Source organism: Balaenoptera physalus (genome assembly GCF_965194825.1).
Source record: "Balaenoptera physalus genome assembly, chromosome: 7".
NCBI classification, from domain to species: domain Eukaryota; kingdom Metazoa; phylum Chordata; class Mammalia; order Artiodactyla; family Balaenopteridae; genus Balaenoptera; species Balaenoptera physalus.
In genome coordinates, this window is record NC_138886.1 from 103,747,357 (window position 1) to 103,761,753 (window position 14,397).

Consider the following 14,397-nt stretch of genomic DNA (forward strand, 5'->3'; position numbering starts at 1 on the left):
ATGAATTGGAACTGACTGCCAAGTCACTTGAGGGGGTGGGCCAATTTGGAGCCCCAGCAAAAAAGAAGAATGAGGAAATGGATGTTAAGGGAAAAGTGTTTGCTCCATCTAAGGAGAATATGCAGAGTGAGTAAAAAAGGACTTGAGAAATACACATGCTTAATGGTTGGAGGATGAATCTGCAAAGGGATTAAGGTACAGCCAAAGAGCAGGAGGAAAGCCAGGAGAAGGTTTTTACTGAACCTGAGGGTAGAACAGGTCTCATGAAGTAGGTTGTGCTCATTTGCAGAATGCAGCTGAAAGATCAGACAACAACATGGAGATCATGAGTTACCTGAGCCAGAGGTGTTTTAATGACATGGTAAGGTCAGAAGCTGGATTAGAAAGGCTGAGAAGTGATTGGGGGATGAGAAGTGATTGGGAGGTGAGAAGTGGAGACATAAAATATAGGCAAGTCTTGTGAGAAATTTCTATAAATGCAAAGTGAAATGATAGACAATAGCTGTAGAGTTTTATATTTTTGTTCATGTTTTTGTTCTGTAACAGAAACTTGAGGCTGTTTTATATTTTACTGCAAGAATTCATCTGATAGGGTGAACAGAAAAGAGATCCAAAGTATCTGTGGGTATTCGGCGGAATGGAGCTGTGATTTGCTTTAGATAGGGAGAGGGCAGCTCTTCACTGGATAGCTCGGGAAGAAGGGCAGGTTGTGAGATTTATATAGTAATGTGTGTTGGATGTTTAGGGGATGGAAGATTTACTGTCTGGTGGCTTCTATTTTTCTCTGTAAAGGGGAATATGAGGTAATCAGCTGAGACCAAACACTGTTGGGTTCTTTGCTAGGGCTCCCAATAAATGTCATCCACGTTTCCCACCATGAGTTCTGAGTCATCTGAGAAATAAGTCAGAGGTATAAGCATATGGAAGCCAAAACATCACATATATTACTGATACAGCCGACCTTGAGAATGTGGTGTATATCTGCAGTCAAGTGGGCTCACTGATTCTCAACCCAAGAATTGTTGACTTAAGGAGACAGTGCAGTGCTGGCCAGGGCCAACACACACCAAGATAGTCATCGCAGACAAGAGACCTCTAGTCATCAAAATGGACAAACCACCTCAATAAATGACAGAAACACAAAGAGTTTGACCCCCAACAAACTCTGAAACGGTTACATAATTTATCAATTAAATTATCTCCAAAACCACCCTGTACCCAAGACAGAACACTTATTCTTGGATCTGTTTTTCTTTCACCAATTATGTATACTTCCATCATTCAATATAGTTCAGCAGGAGTCCTCAATAAGAGTAAATGGAAAAATTAAATGCCCCAAATAATTTGAAAAAATCTAGGGGTGTCTCAAATTTAAGGAAACATTTTCTCCCATTGCCAAGTCCCCAGAGAGAAATTAAATTCTCCGGTAACTTCAAATCCAAAGACCAAAGGAAGTAAAGGGCAAAATCAAATGATCCTGCCCTTGAATGTTAAAAGTTTAAAGAAATGAAAGTCCCTCTTGGTTCTTACTCTGCTTGGTATCAGCATCATGGCCTCTGGATACCTGGGTGGCATTCATGTTTCTGTAACCTGGGCTGTCTTTCACGGGAAATGGGTAGAACCTTCAAGACCTCAGAATTTGAATTCCCCCCGTGCCACACCTGTGATGTGGCTCCATTGTTAAAGTGGACAAGCGTATGAGATGCAGGAGATGATCAAGAGCCTCACACAGCCCACACTTAGTAATCCAGCCAATTGCCAGAGCCTAGAACAATAATCTGGGCAAAAAATAATAATAGCAGACTTGTTATTACCAGGAGACGTGAGTCACCCAGATAAAGCTTGGTTCTCACCTTACCAGGAAGCCAGTCAATTGATACCAGCTGGCCCTAACATACACTCTGTGAACTTCGATCTAACTGAGAGAAATCTCTCAGCAATTTTGGCACAGTGCACTTATCCTCTCTGGGAGAAAAATTCACCTGTGTGAAATTAGTAGCGAGCCTTCAAGATGCCCCTGTGATCTTTACTATGTATGTTAATAGTTCCTTCCCATGATGAATCAGTGCTGACCTATGTGACCGATAGAATATTTGTAGAAGTGATAGTATGGACAGTGATGGTGAGTGACTTCTGAGTCTAGATTAAGGACATTGCAACTTCTGCTTGACCTCTTGGACTATTTGCTCTGGGGGAGAGCTAGCTGTTGTATCTATTGAAATAGATGAAATCCAAAAAACTGGATCTATGACATGCTGGTGAGGAGGTTGAGCAGCAGACACTTTTTTCCATTGCTGGTGGAAGATATCCACAGAAACGTGGTATTGCTGGGTACAATTTATTTTTTATTGAGATATCATTTACATGGAGTAAGATGCACAAAACTTAAGAGTACAGTTCCATAAATTTTGACAGCTGTATACACCTCTGTAAGTACCACCCAGCTCAAGTTATAGAACATTTCCATCTCCCCAGAAAGTTGTCTTATGGCTCTGTCCAGTCAACACTCACCCTGTTCCCCCACCAGCAGTAACCATCACTCTGAGCTGTCTATCAATTTCTTTGCCCGTTCTTAACCTTCACACAATGGACTCATGCAGGGCATGCTGTTTTGTGTTTGGCCTCTTTGATTTAGGTATTCATCCATGTGGCTGTTGCACGTATCAGGAGCTTATTCTTTTTTTCTTCTTAATTTTGCTTTGCATTCCGTTTAGTGAATTGGTTTATCCATTCTCCTGTTATTGGATGAGTTGTTTCCAGTTTTTAATTACAATGAATAAAGCTTCTGTGAGCATCGTTGAACAAGTTTTCATGAAAATATATATTCTTTTCTCTTAAGAATACACCTTGGAGTCAATTGCTTATTCCCAGGATATACATGTGCTTACTTTAATGGAAACTGCCAAAGAGTTTTCCAAAGTGGATCTAGTATTGTCAGACTCCCCGTGTGAGATCCATTTTTTTCTCCACCCTCACCAGCACTTGGTACTGAAGCCTGTTTTATTTCAGCCACACTGGCAGGCGTGTAATGGGACCCACTGGGCTTCATTTGTCTTTCTCTGATGAGTAGCAATGATGAGCCCCTGTTCATATGTTTATTGTCCATTTGGATCTCCTCCTGCATGAATGACTAAGTCTAAGTCTTTTGCCCATTTTATAATTGGATTTTTGTCTTTCATGCATTGAATCGTGGAAGTACCTTGTCTGTTCTGGGTATGATCCTTTATGAAATACATGGCAGGGTGGATTGAACCTCCAGGAAGACTCCTTGGAGGGAGCAGCCCCTAGGTGGGAGTGGGTGGGCTTTATCTCACTCCACAGGCATGTGGGTGAGCCTAAAACAGAGAGGAGAAAAGGACAAAACCCCTCTCTTGTCCCACCTGCCCCCGTTTTCATCTGCTCTATCCCTGGTCATCCTGGCACAGGCCCGGTGTGGGGACAGGCTATCTGTGGGGAGCATCTGTGAGGCTGGGATTTCTGCATTCTCCCAGACGGCCGGCCTCACCCCTTGGCCTGGCTGCAAGTGGAGTCAAAACAGGTTTATTCCTCCGAAGCAGCCTTTGCCCAAAGCAGATGGACAGTTACGCATCTTTATGGATCATATCGATCAGTAATGACACTTGGTGGGAAAGCTGGCAGGTCCTTCAGAAGAGCCACAGAGAAATGGCTCGTGTCCTGGCTCCCTCTAGGAGTGCTCAATCCCAGAAATAGGAGCGGGGGAGCCCAGCCTTTGTCAGACATAGCCTTTGAGTATCTTCTGAGCGTCAGCACAGTGAAGAGTGGGGGCGAGCAGCATTGTGGGGAGGCAGGCCCAGTCTCAAATATCAGTTCCCCAGGTCACCATCCACGGGGCTGGGACCATCCACATTCTCCAAGCCCTTGTCTTCTCCCCTATACAACAGGAAGAGAAGCATTAGCAATGCCTAGTATGAAAGTTGTTGTGCCAATTCCATGAAATTAACAAGGCCGTATGTGTGCAAGTCGCCTTGACATAGAGACACGGGGAGCCTCCTGCTCCCTCTCCTTGTTCGCGCACGCGTGGCCTCTGCCTCCCTCAGATCTCAGTGGAGTTCTCATCTGAGCTGAGACCGTGTGAGTGAAGGTGGTGCCAGCCTGAACCCACGGTCACTCCAGCTGTAAATTCTCAAAGCAACAGCGGGCTGCACACCCTGAGCCCTCCCTGCTGATCCCAGGACCACAGGGAACTGACCGCCCCTCCTATAGACTTCTCAGGAGTGACAGATTCTGAGCACTGCCTTTGCAGTAGTGCATAGAGTGGGAAACAGGACAGCCGCTGTGATAATGTAGTTTATAATAAGAAACATATATTTCTGCCTTCATCTCTGTTTCTGGCACAGAGCTCCTAAAACCCTTGGAATTTCTGAAGTGAGGAAAGCATAAAGATGTCTTTTGTTGTGTTAATGAGGTTATGTTTTGGACTACAGCTAAGCACTGGGATATTCACCAGAAGAACCTGATAAGAGGGTTGGAACTTTCAGTTCGACCTCCAACTTCCGGGAGGTTAGAGGGGCTGGAGTTTGGATGAATTGCCAATGGCCAATGGCTTAAATAATCACACCAGTGTCATAAAGCTTCCATAAAACCCCAAAAGGAGAGGGCTCAGAGAGTTTCTGGGTTGGTGATTTGGGGAGGGTGGTGCACTCGGAAAGAGCATGGAAGCCCCCTCACCCTTTCCCCAAACCTCACCCCATCCAGCTCTTCCATCTGGTCATTCTTGAATTATATCCTTTTATAGTAAATCAGTAACCTACTAAGTAGAATGTTCCTCTGAGTTCTGTTGAGTCATTCTAGCAAATTAATTAAGCCCAAGGAGGGGGTCATGGGAACCTCTGATTTATAGCCAGTCGATTAGAAGCCCAGGTGACAACCTGGACTGGCAATTGGTGTCTGGAGTTGTGTGTGTCTGGGGTGTTGTTCTTGTGGGGCCAGGCTCCGAACCTGTGGGATATGATGCTACCTCTGTGTGGGTAATGTCAAAATTGAGTTGAATTACAGGACGCTCACCTGCTTTCAGAGAACTGCTTGGTGGTGTGAGGAAACCACACACGCATGTTGGAATGGGGCACAGAACACTGAGTCACCAACCTCTCTGTGTTTACATGTTGGTGGAGGAGACAATGAACCCCAGAGGTCACAGTTTAAGAGCAAGGAATATTAAGAGCAAAGACCTGCACGTCTCTGAGAACATGGCATTTGAGAGAACCTTCCAGAAGGCTGAGGGAAGCATTCCCACCTGAGAGCTGGGACACAAATGAGTCCATGGTCTGAAGAGGAGCAGGGAGACGGGCGTTCCTGAGAAGGAGTAGATAGTGGTTGGAAGACCGGTCAGCAGGGCCAGACTTCAGAGTTTGGATTTTATTCTAAGTATGAGACGGGGCAGGTGAGGCTCCAGGAAGGAGGGGCCCTTGGGCTTCGGGTTGGGTGGAAGTGGACTCCGGGGGGCTGTGAGGAGTCTCGGCAGGGGTTGGGGGCTTTGGAGGAAGAAATGGTGTCAGGGTGATTGGGGTCTCGTGGCAGTGACTGACCCAACACCTCGACAGCGGAGATGACAAGGTGCATTTGCTGTCCACACTGTCTATTGCCATCAGTGGGGGCACCACCCTGTGTCCTCTGTTCTCTAGGACATAGCTGACAGCAGCACAGATCTGGAACATGCCCAGTGACCAGGCGAGGGGCCCACTGCTCTCCCACTCCCTGAGCACTGGCCAGAGCTAATGGTACCCCCACCCCAAGGGGCAGGAGGTGCCCAGGAGTGGGACTGAATTCATGAAACCCCGTCTGTCCTGGTGTCAGTGCTGAGGCCAGAAATGGGAGGAGATGAGGTCCCCGGTGAAGGCAGCGGTGACAGCACCTGCTGGGACTGGAGTTAAGCCCCGGACTCCTGGGCATAAATGTGGGTGTTCGGGGATGTTGGGTTGCAACCCCAGATGGGCACCCACAGACCCACACGGGGTGAGTGTTCAAATGCACCAGGCGTGACAGCTGTGTGACACAGCACTGCTTCCCAGGAACACGCGGCTGGTAAAGAATCCCTGCTCAGCAGGTCAGGCACAGGCCTCTGTGTGTGCTCGCCCCCATTCAAATGAGGCTCCTTTTGGTGAAAGCAGCCTTGCCCAGGACCGCGGTCCCCTGGGCAGGTTCCACGCACTCCCTGGAGGTGCCTGCTGACATCTGCTGCCAACATTCCACTCTTCTGGGAGGTTTCAAACTGCTTCAGGTGAACCATAGTTTCCCTCTGAAGACACTGTATTTAAGTTGTAGTTAAATGAAGTCATGACCATTTCTAGCTGGAGACCCTTCCCTTGCTAGATTCCTCGAGAACCTCTGTGGGCTAGGTTGTCAGAAAAGGAGATTTGGCCCAAGAATCTTGTTGTTTCAGAAAGACTGTGACTTCCTCTGCCTGCTTGGAAATCAGTAACAAGCCCATCAGAACTTCCTGTTACGTGGCTTGAACCTGTGACCTCTGGGTCCTGCATCGACAAGGACGTCTCCAACAAGCATCCTGGGGGACTCTGAGGGAGGGAAGCAGGCGAGGGGCTGCCGTGGCCCAACTCAGACCAGGTCACCTCTGTCCCCCGAGCCTCCTTTGAGCACGACACACGCCACAGGCTCGGCCTTTATTGTTTCCCTGGACCCACCTTCAGAGAGCTCTCTTGTCTACACACCTGAAGCATGCAAAGTGAGCATTTCCAGGGAAGCACCAGGGTCGTCCTTTGGAAAACATTTTTGTTGAAGTTGTGGGTGCAGTGGCGGCTGGTGGGGTGGGGAGGTGCAGAGCACGACATGCTGAATTTTCACAAACTGGACACACCTGTGAATCCAGCACCAGATAAAGAAACACAAGACTCAGATCCCCCGCCTGCCCCCTTCCAGGAACCAAGCCCAGAATAATAGCTCTCCTGACTTTGAATGGCACGGATCTGCTTTGCCTGTTTTGCAGTTTATATAAATGGACTCATAGAGTATGTGCTCTTTCCCGACTGACTTCCAACAATGGCCTTTCAATGCAATCTATGCTGTTCCCTTCTTAAAACAATCCACGTCTTGATTCGGGAGTGGTTCCATGTGGGGTCTTGCTGTCCAGGTGCTCGGGCTCTGGGGGCACCACTCACATCCCCTGCATTGCAGTCCATCGCCCCTCAGAGTAGGGTCCTGGGGTGACCCTCTTGCTCACTCACAGAGAAATCTGGATAGAGTCGTAGAGCCAGGGTGGCTTCATTGTTGTTTCAAGACCCTAACCCGAGGTGAGACCCTAGGGCACTGTGGGAGTTGGAACCCAGAGAGGAAAAGAGTGAATATAAAAGGACTATGCCCAGCCCCCCAACGGCCCCCTGGACCACAAGGTTAGAACAACCCGGAGCCCCAAACAAGAAGACTCACCTCTTTCCCTCCCTCCTTCCAGCTCAATCCAGGCCCCTCCTGCTCTGTCCCTTCTCCTTCCGGACTTCCTTCCTTCCTTCATGGTCTCCCTTCTGGCCCAGCTGCCATAAGCCCTACACATAGGCTGCCCTATTCCAGACCTGTCCCTCTCCGGTCCATTCTCCACAGTGTGCCCAGACAGATTTTTTAAGACAAAAATCTTACCGTGCTACTAGACCATTAAACACTTTAATAGTTCCCCTGGCCCTTACTTGTGACCTCACCATCTTTAAGTGATCAGGTCATCACGGCTTCTGTGTGCTTCCCCTGCCTCTTTCTCTCCCAGATGCCCCTCATGCTCTATGTTCGGCCACACTGAGCTCCTTGGCCCTCATTTCGGGCCTTGGAGAGGCCACTTCCTCTGCCCAGCAGTCTCCCTTCCCTCAGCTCCTCCCTGGGAAGCTCCGTGCCCACCCCACCCCTCCCACGGCCTCTGCATTCTAGGGGCCCCGAACCCAATGCTCACCATGTGGGGCTATACCTGCGAGTCTCCGATGGACCACACACTCTGTGAGGGCAGGAACTAGGCTTCTATGGCTCATGGCTTTTTCCTCCAAGAAAATATCTGATGTATATTAAACAGGAAAGAAACATTAATTGAATGAATGAATGAACTACAACAACCCATTGTGGTAGATCAGTACCAATCTATGCCCAATCCAATCAGACCTTACTCCACGGGCCTTCCACCTAAGAAGGATTCCATAAGATGCACCTAATTGTACCAAAAGTTATCAGAGTAAAATCAGGACCTTGGTAACAGAAAAAGAAGTAGTCTTGAGATAGCTGCTGATTTCCAAGAGACAGAGGAGGCCCTGCGTGCTGAGATAAATGGAGTAAGGTTTGTTCCATGACTTCCAAAGATGACCAGCCAGCCAGTATCTGTGGGCACCCTTCCTGTGCAGTGGCACCACAGACGCAGGCAGAAAGGACATCACCCAGGATGACTGCCAGGGACAGGAAGGGGGTCAACGGCCCCTGTATTGTGCAGCAAGTGGGGCGTGAGCCCCAGAAAAGCTTCAGGGAAGAAAGGGAGAGAACAGACACGCATTTCTACAGTTGCATGCCTGTGACCAATGGTAGATGTCTGGCCCTATCCTTTTCCTAGGATTTCATCTCATTTTCTCCAATTTTCTCCATTCCAGGAGGCAGGACTTGCAGCCAGAGGTGGTGGCACCTGGGCATTTCTTCCACCCAGCTCTTTTTTTCCCTAAGGATGGCATAAAAGCAGTGACTATTCCAGCAAATAAGCTAACATCAAAAGTCAGGTAAATGTCTCAAATTCATGAGCAAATTCAGAGATCACCCGTCCCGGAAGGTCATTGCGGAAATCACAGATGTGTAGCGGAAGGCTGAGCGGTGACTTCTGTGCTAATGCTGCCCTCCTCCCTTTACCACCCCCTGCTCAGTTTGACCTCTGCTGACATTTGAGACCTGGATGTAATGAATCAATCACTTTTGTAGACAACAATCTTAGAGTCTTTGCTTGTGATCAAAGCTCGCCTGTTGACCTCACCAGTACAACAAATTACCTTAAGATCCGAAGCCTGGAGTTTATGGCAACCCCTGATCCTCTTTCCCCAGACTCTCTTCAATAAAGAGCAAGGCCCCCAGCCCCCAACGCCTACATAAACACTCTGCAGCTGGTTCTGTCTTTCCTGCGAACCCTCACCCCGCGAGTGAAAAAGTTGGGAAACATTCCAAATGGTTGGCCTGTGTCACTGGGGCACCTTTTTTTCTTGGGTTGGGTTTGCATTTGGAGGAACACTTTTCAGAGCCTTTGAGTCTTGGCCCGGTGACTCTCCAGGGTGGCGGTCAAATTAATATTGACCTCCTCAGAGGCGGATACACAGCCCAGTCGCTCTCTAGCAGTGAAGACACACAAGAGAAGAGCACCCACACCTTGGCCTCATCTCTCAAGGGGTGGCCCAAAAGAATACTAAGAAGCAACACGCTACGTGGTGCAGGGGTCGGGGACAACTTCTGGGAGGCTGTCATTCTAACTTACACCTCTGCTTGTTGTGCAAGCAGGAATCTGACAGTTTACGACAAGGCTGGAAGACTGCCTGGCCCGCGAGGGAAGATTGGTGCCAGGCCCAGCTCCCTACACCAAGCACCACAATGCTGTGCTGCTCTATGCTCAGCTTGGTCAAGCTGGAGGCTTCCGTCCCAGACTACTCTTCTCCACATGGTTTGGGGGTGAGCTGGCCACAAGTGACCCTTGGCCTGAGATCTGGGAAGCCAAGAGCTATGCACATTTCTGGCGGGCAATGGAGAAGGTCCTTGCTCTCCTTGGGTCGGTGTGCGGCAGCTCCAGGGTACCATCAGACATCCACTGCCCCACCGTGGGGCTGCACAGAAGCGGATGCTGCCATGGCCTCCCCACCTGTGCACCTTTGAGAACACACCCAGAGTTCTCTGCAAGCTCAGATGCGGCCACCCGAGCTAGCAGTTTGGCACGTCTAATTGGTGATCTCTTGACTGTTCATCTTCCCAGCTTCTTCCCCACCATGAGTCCAGGTCCTATCAGCATGCTTCATGTGTGATTCCATGGTTCCTTCTTCCCCAGAGTGAGCTCCAGTTCCCACGAGCATGGTTCTTTTGAGCATGATTCTTTCTTCTTCAGTGTGAGCTCCAGGTACTGTGGCATCCTCCTAGTGTAGTACCTTCTTCCACAGTGTGCACTATAGTTCTATAAGTGCCCTTCCTGCATGGCCCCCTTCTCTCCAATGTGAGCTCCAGGTCCTATAAGCACCTTCTGTGTGTGGTTTGCTTGGGGCTCGGCTTCCTATATTGCACCTTGATGAAAACAGATCCTCACCCATCACTGGAGATGAACAAGTGGGGACTTTGGGGGATTGTTTGGATTATCTTGGATCCATTCTGCAAGACGGGCATCCTCCACCTCCTTCCCAGGCACACTTTGGTCCACTTCTCCCAAAACTTGCTTCCAAAACCTCAGGCTCTTTGCAGGGGTGGTTCTCTGATCTTGGGCTTCTCTTGGCCAGGTACTTGTGTGGTTCACACTCCCATATTGCCAAGTCTCTGCTCAAACACAGCCGACTAGAGCTGGACAAGAGATGTCTTCACTTCACCAAAGCTGAAGGTCGGGGAGGTCAGGGGTGGGCACAGAGCTGCCCACACCACTGTCAGCCAGGAAGCCTGGAGGGCTCTAACCTGCCCACAGGCTGCACCCACGCCTTCTGCCAGCTCCCTTCCTGGGACCCCAATGTACCCACTTTGGCTTCTCCCATCTCAAAAGTGTTGTGACACCTCAACCTTTTAGTGTTTTGCTTTTTTTTTTTTTAATGTCCTATTGTAAGTGTTTGGTTTACACCGTACAAGTAACACTAGTAGCTGTTTTGGATTTTGTAACCCAATGTACCCAATGTAACCCCTCCAACCTTCTGTGGTGGCCAACCTCCACAGTCTCTTTGCAGCCTTTTAAAATGTTTTGTATTACTATTTTTTCAAAATAGGCTTGAATTTGGAAATGTTGAGTGTCTGGGATTTACTTCATTTGCTATGATATGGTCTACAGATGAGTGCTCTGAAAGGCCATTCAAAGAAATTGTTCACTCTGAAAGGCCATTCAGAGAAATTTTTCACTTTGCCTAAAGTTTGCTTCATTTAATGTTCTAATGCTCTGCCATTTCCTTAGCCTTCCCATCCCAGGCTGCAAAGTTACCCAGATAAGAGCAAAGTATGTCCCCTGCTAGTTGTGTCTGAAAAGGAGGAAAGGTGTCCAGGATCCAGAATCCTGAAACCCTGAAGGAGCCAAAACACAGAAATTGCAGGAAATGCACTCACTGCTTGTAGCAGAGACGTCGGTATTCCTTCCTGACCCCCTTGCCTGGTTGGCTGCTCTGGACCTGCCTGATTCCTCCAGCCTGTGTCCAGTCTTGCTACTCCAACCAACCAGCATTGGCATTCATCTTCCATTCACTCTTTCTCCCCAAAGTGGCCCCCGTGTGTGTCATGGGTCTCCCCTCTTCCTAAGGCAAGTTTGGAAGGGAGCAATTGGTGGGGTAAGGGCTGCAGCCTCGATGTTCCCATAAAGATCCCTCTCCCCGCACAGGCACTGTCTCTCCTCTGATGGGAAGACAGTTGGAGAGCATGATAATGAGAATACCAGAAGGGAGGACATGGAGAGAGCCATTCCAGGAAGCCCCAAAGATGAGCAAAGCATGGGGTGCAGACTCACAGACTCGAAAATGCTGAGGTGAGCGGGAAGGGCGATGAAACCAGGAGCCTCTCAGTAGATACTGAAAATAATGGCCAAACTGTCCATGACCCTAAGAGCTGAGGTTTCTAACAGCCCACAATCTCTTACCAATTAAGTTCCCCAGTGGAGAATGGCAGCTCTATCAGAACCAACAGAGAACTGCTGTTTCCTTTCTCACCTTGTGACAAGGGCTCCCAGGCCTTCTGAGCTGCCCGCCCCTGCAGGGAACAGCATAGTTGTCACTCACCTCAGGAATGAGCAGTGTTAAGTGTTAGAACTCTAAGCAACCTGTCACAAAAGCATTTTCAAAGAGAGGGTGACAGATGGAGTGGTATGGCCCCAAGGAACAAGAAGGGTTTCCTCCCAGTTCTGGCAGCATAAATACAAAACTCTATTGGCCTGTCTCACTAATAAAAAGGCAACACAAAATCCTGCCAGAAGACTTTCACTGTTTCTAAGCCTCTGGGGGCTATGTGTACACATTCTTCTACTCTCCTTTTTGCTGTAAAATCTTGTTTCTATTTTTAGCAAAGTACATCCACATAGTAAAATCAAAGAGTTCTAAGTAGCTTATATGGAAAAAATATTGGACCCAGTGCCCAAACCTCTACTGCTGCTTTAGAGGAAGGCATTATCAACTTCTGAAGATTTTTTCTGATATTTATTTCTGTATTTTCATGTAACATAAAATCCTGCTATTTCTTGATTAATCAATACTCTAGAGTACTGCATGGACTCTCTATTAAGGAAGGTGAGAAGTCATTCTCTCCATCACCCCCATGCCCCACCTCCCCACGTCTTCCCCTCCCAACAGGCAGAGTTTACATTAATCACATGGGGTACATATGTTCCCAATGCTTGGAGTGAACATGCCTCCTTTCTCACACCGCTTTTACGGGTTTTATGGTTTTTTTTCCAGAAGCTAAAAATTACCCTATGTTTTCACTTGCTCAGTGTTCCATGTGCTTCTTAGTAAAAGTTTTTAAAGTTTGAACACATGTATTAAATACCTCAAAACTTTTCCAAGTATTCAAAGAGCATTTTTCTCTTAGAGACTTTTGAGCTTTCCCCACCTCCCTCCTGCATTGGGCCCTCTGTTTCCAGAATTCCATCTTATCTAGTTTTCTTCCTTATTTTACTGAAGTGCATTATCCAGTAGTTTTAAAAGAAAGAGTTCAAGGGAAAGATAGATAGATAATAGATTACCGACAGAGAGATAGGTGATAGATGAACAGACTATATAGATAGAAAAGTAGACAGATGATAGCTGGGTGAATGAATGGATAGATGGTTGGATGGATGGCTGACTGGCTGTCTGGCTGGATGATGAATGGATGGATGGATGATGGATGATGGATGAAAGGATTGTTGGATGGATGGGTGGATGCATTGTTGGATGGATGGCTAGCTGGGTGGATGGATAATGGATGGATAGGTTGATCAACTGTTTGATCAGTAGATGAGAGATGGATGTGCAGATAGATTGGTCTTGCTTTCATGTCTAAAATATCTATATTCTACCTTACCTCTTGACCAATAATTAGTAATTCTTTTCTCATAGCCTATTGTTCTTTATATATAGATGCAATCCCATCTTGATCTCTAAGAATATTAACTCTTATTTTTCAGTCCTCTTTTAGCTCCCTGGTAATTGTTTCTTCTGCATATTTGCTTTCTGGTTTTTCTCTTCTGAGTCTCAGTCTTCCATGTAGACACTCTCTCTCCAGTGTCTGTGATCCTTGGCTGTCCATTCATATCTCAGAGGGAAGCATTAAACTGCTGGATGCGATTTGGGCAGATGGGAGCTGGGTAGGTCTTGCAGACTTATGCAATGAGATGATCCAGACACAACTGAGAAACCACCAAATACCAATACCTGGTGACATTTTCTTTGGGAATGTCTAATCTTCTCCCTGGGTGAGCACAAGGTAGGCCTGGCTGTTCTCCCTGTGAAAGTAGAACGGGAAAGGGGACTGAGGACGCAGAGTCCTGTAGGCTGACATTCACTCAATCCTGCCTTTTCAGCCCTGCAGCGCTCTCCAGCTCTCTGTTAGGTCTGGTGTCCCTGAAGTGAAGATTCTCTGTTCTTTCACCCAGGAAACTCCCCACCAAATTATAAGTTGAATTTTGTGCCCCCCAAATTCATATGTTGAAGTCCTAACCCCCAACACCTCAGAATGTGACACTATTTGGAGATAGGTTCCTTGCAGATGTAATTAGTTAAAATGGGGTCATTAAGATGGGTCCTTGTGGGATTTTTTTTTTTTTAATTCACACAGAAAGTCACAAAAATTATACTCATCCTCATCAGTTCACTCAGTCCCATGTAATTAATTATTTTTTCATCTTGATCTTTTGTTAGCACTTTTATGAGTTCATCAGTTTTTCATTAGAGTCCTGAAAATGCTTATTCATTCAGTTCAGCAGTACAGTCAGTTACCAGAAACCTGTACTTGTCAGAGTCTTTTCCATGAATTTCTTGAAGATGAAACCCTTTTATAGGAACATATTTGCAAAAGCATCAGAGTACACCCAGAACTGTCTGTAAATGGCAAAAGACTTAAAAATGACCACAGTTAAAGATTTGATGAAAGTTCATAATAATGCAGTTGACAAGAAAATTAGTTATTTCTGAGATGTACATTTTAAAGTAATAACTAGGATTAGACTTATAACATTATACCAGAACATATAAGATTTTTAGAAATTTCATGTAATGTCTGAAACATTTA

The 14,397-nt window shown here is 47.1% G+C and overlaps 2 long non-coding RNA genes across 3 annotated transcripts in view; both read right to left on the bottom strand.

The window, feature by feature from the left end:
• The window catches only part of LOC309665158, a 75,450-nt gene that overhangs the window by 10,310 nt on the left and 50,743 nt on the right, over positions 1-14,397 (bottom strand). For both annotated transcript variants that reach the window (XR_014266248.1, XR_014266249.1), the window contains exon 2: positions 244-296. This is a non-coding gene — a long non-coding RNA (uncharacterized lncRNA). The remainder of the gene's footprint in view (positions 1-243; positions 297-14,397) is intronic.
• The window catches only part of LOC309665166, a 30,778-nt gene continuing 16,791 nt past the window's right edge, over positions 411-14,397 (bottom strand). The window contains exons 2-4 of the long non-coding RNA XR_014266259.1: positions 7,922-8,005; positions 6,687-6,832; positions 411-3,891 (exon numbers count right to left, since the gene is read on the bottom strand). This is a non-coding gene — a long non-coding RNA (uncharacterized lncRNA). The remainder of the gene's footprint in view (positions 3,892-6,686; positions 6,833-7,921; positions 8,006-14,397) is intronic.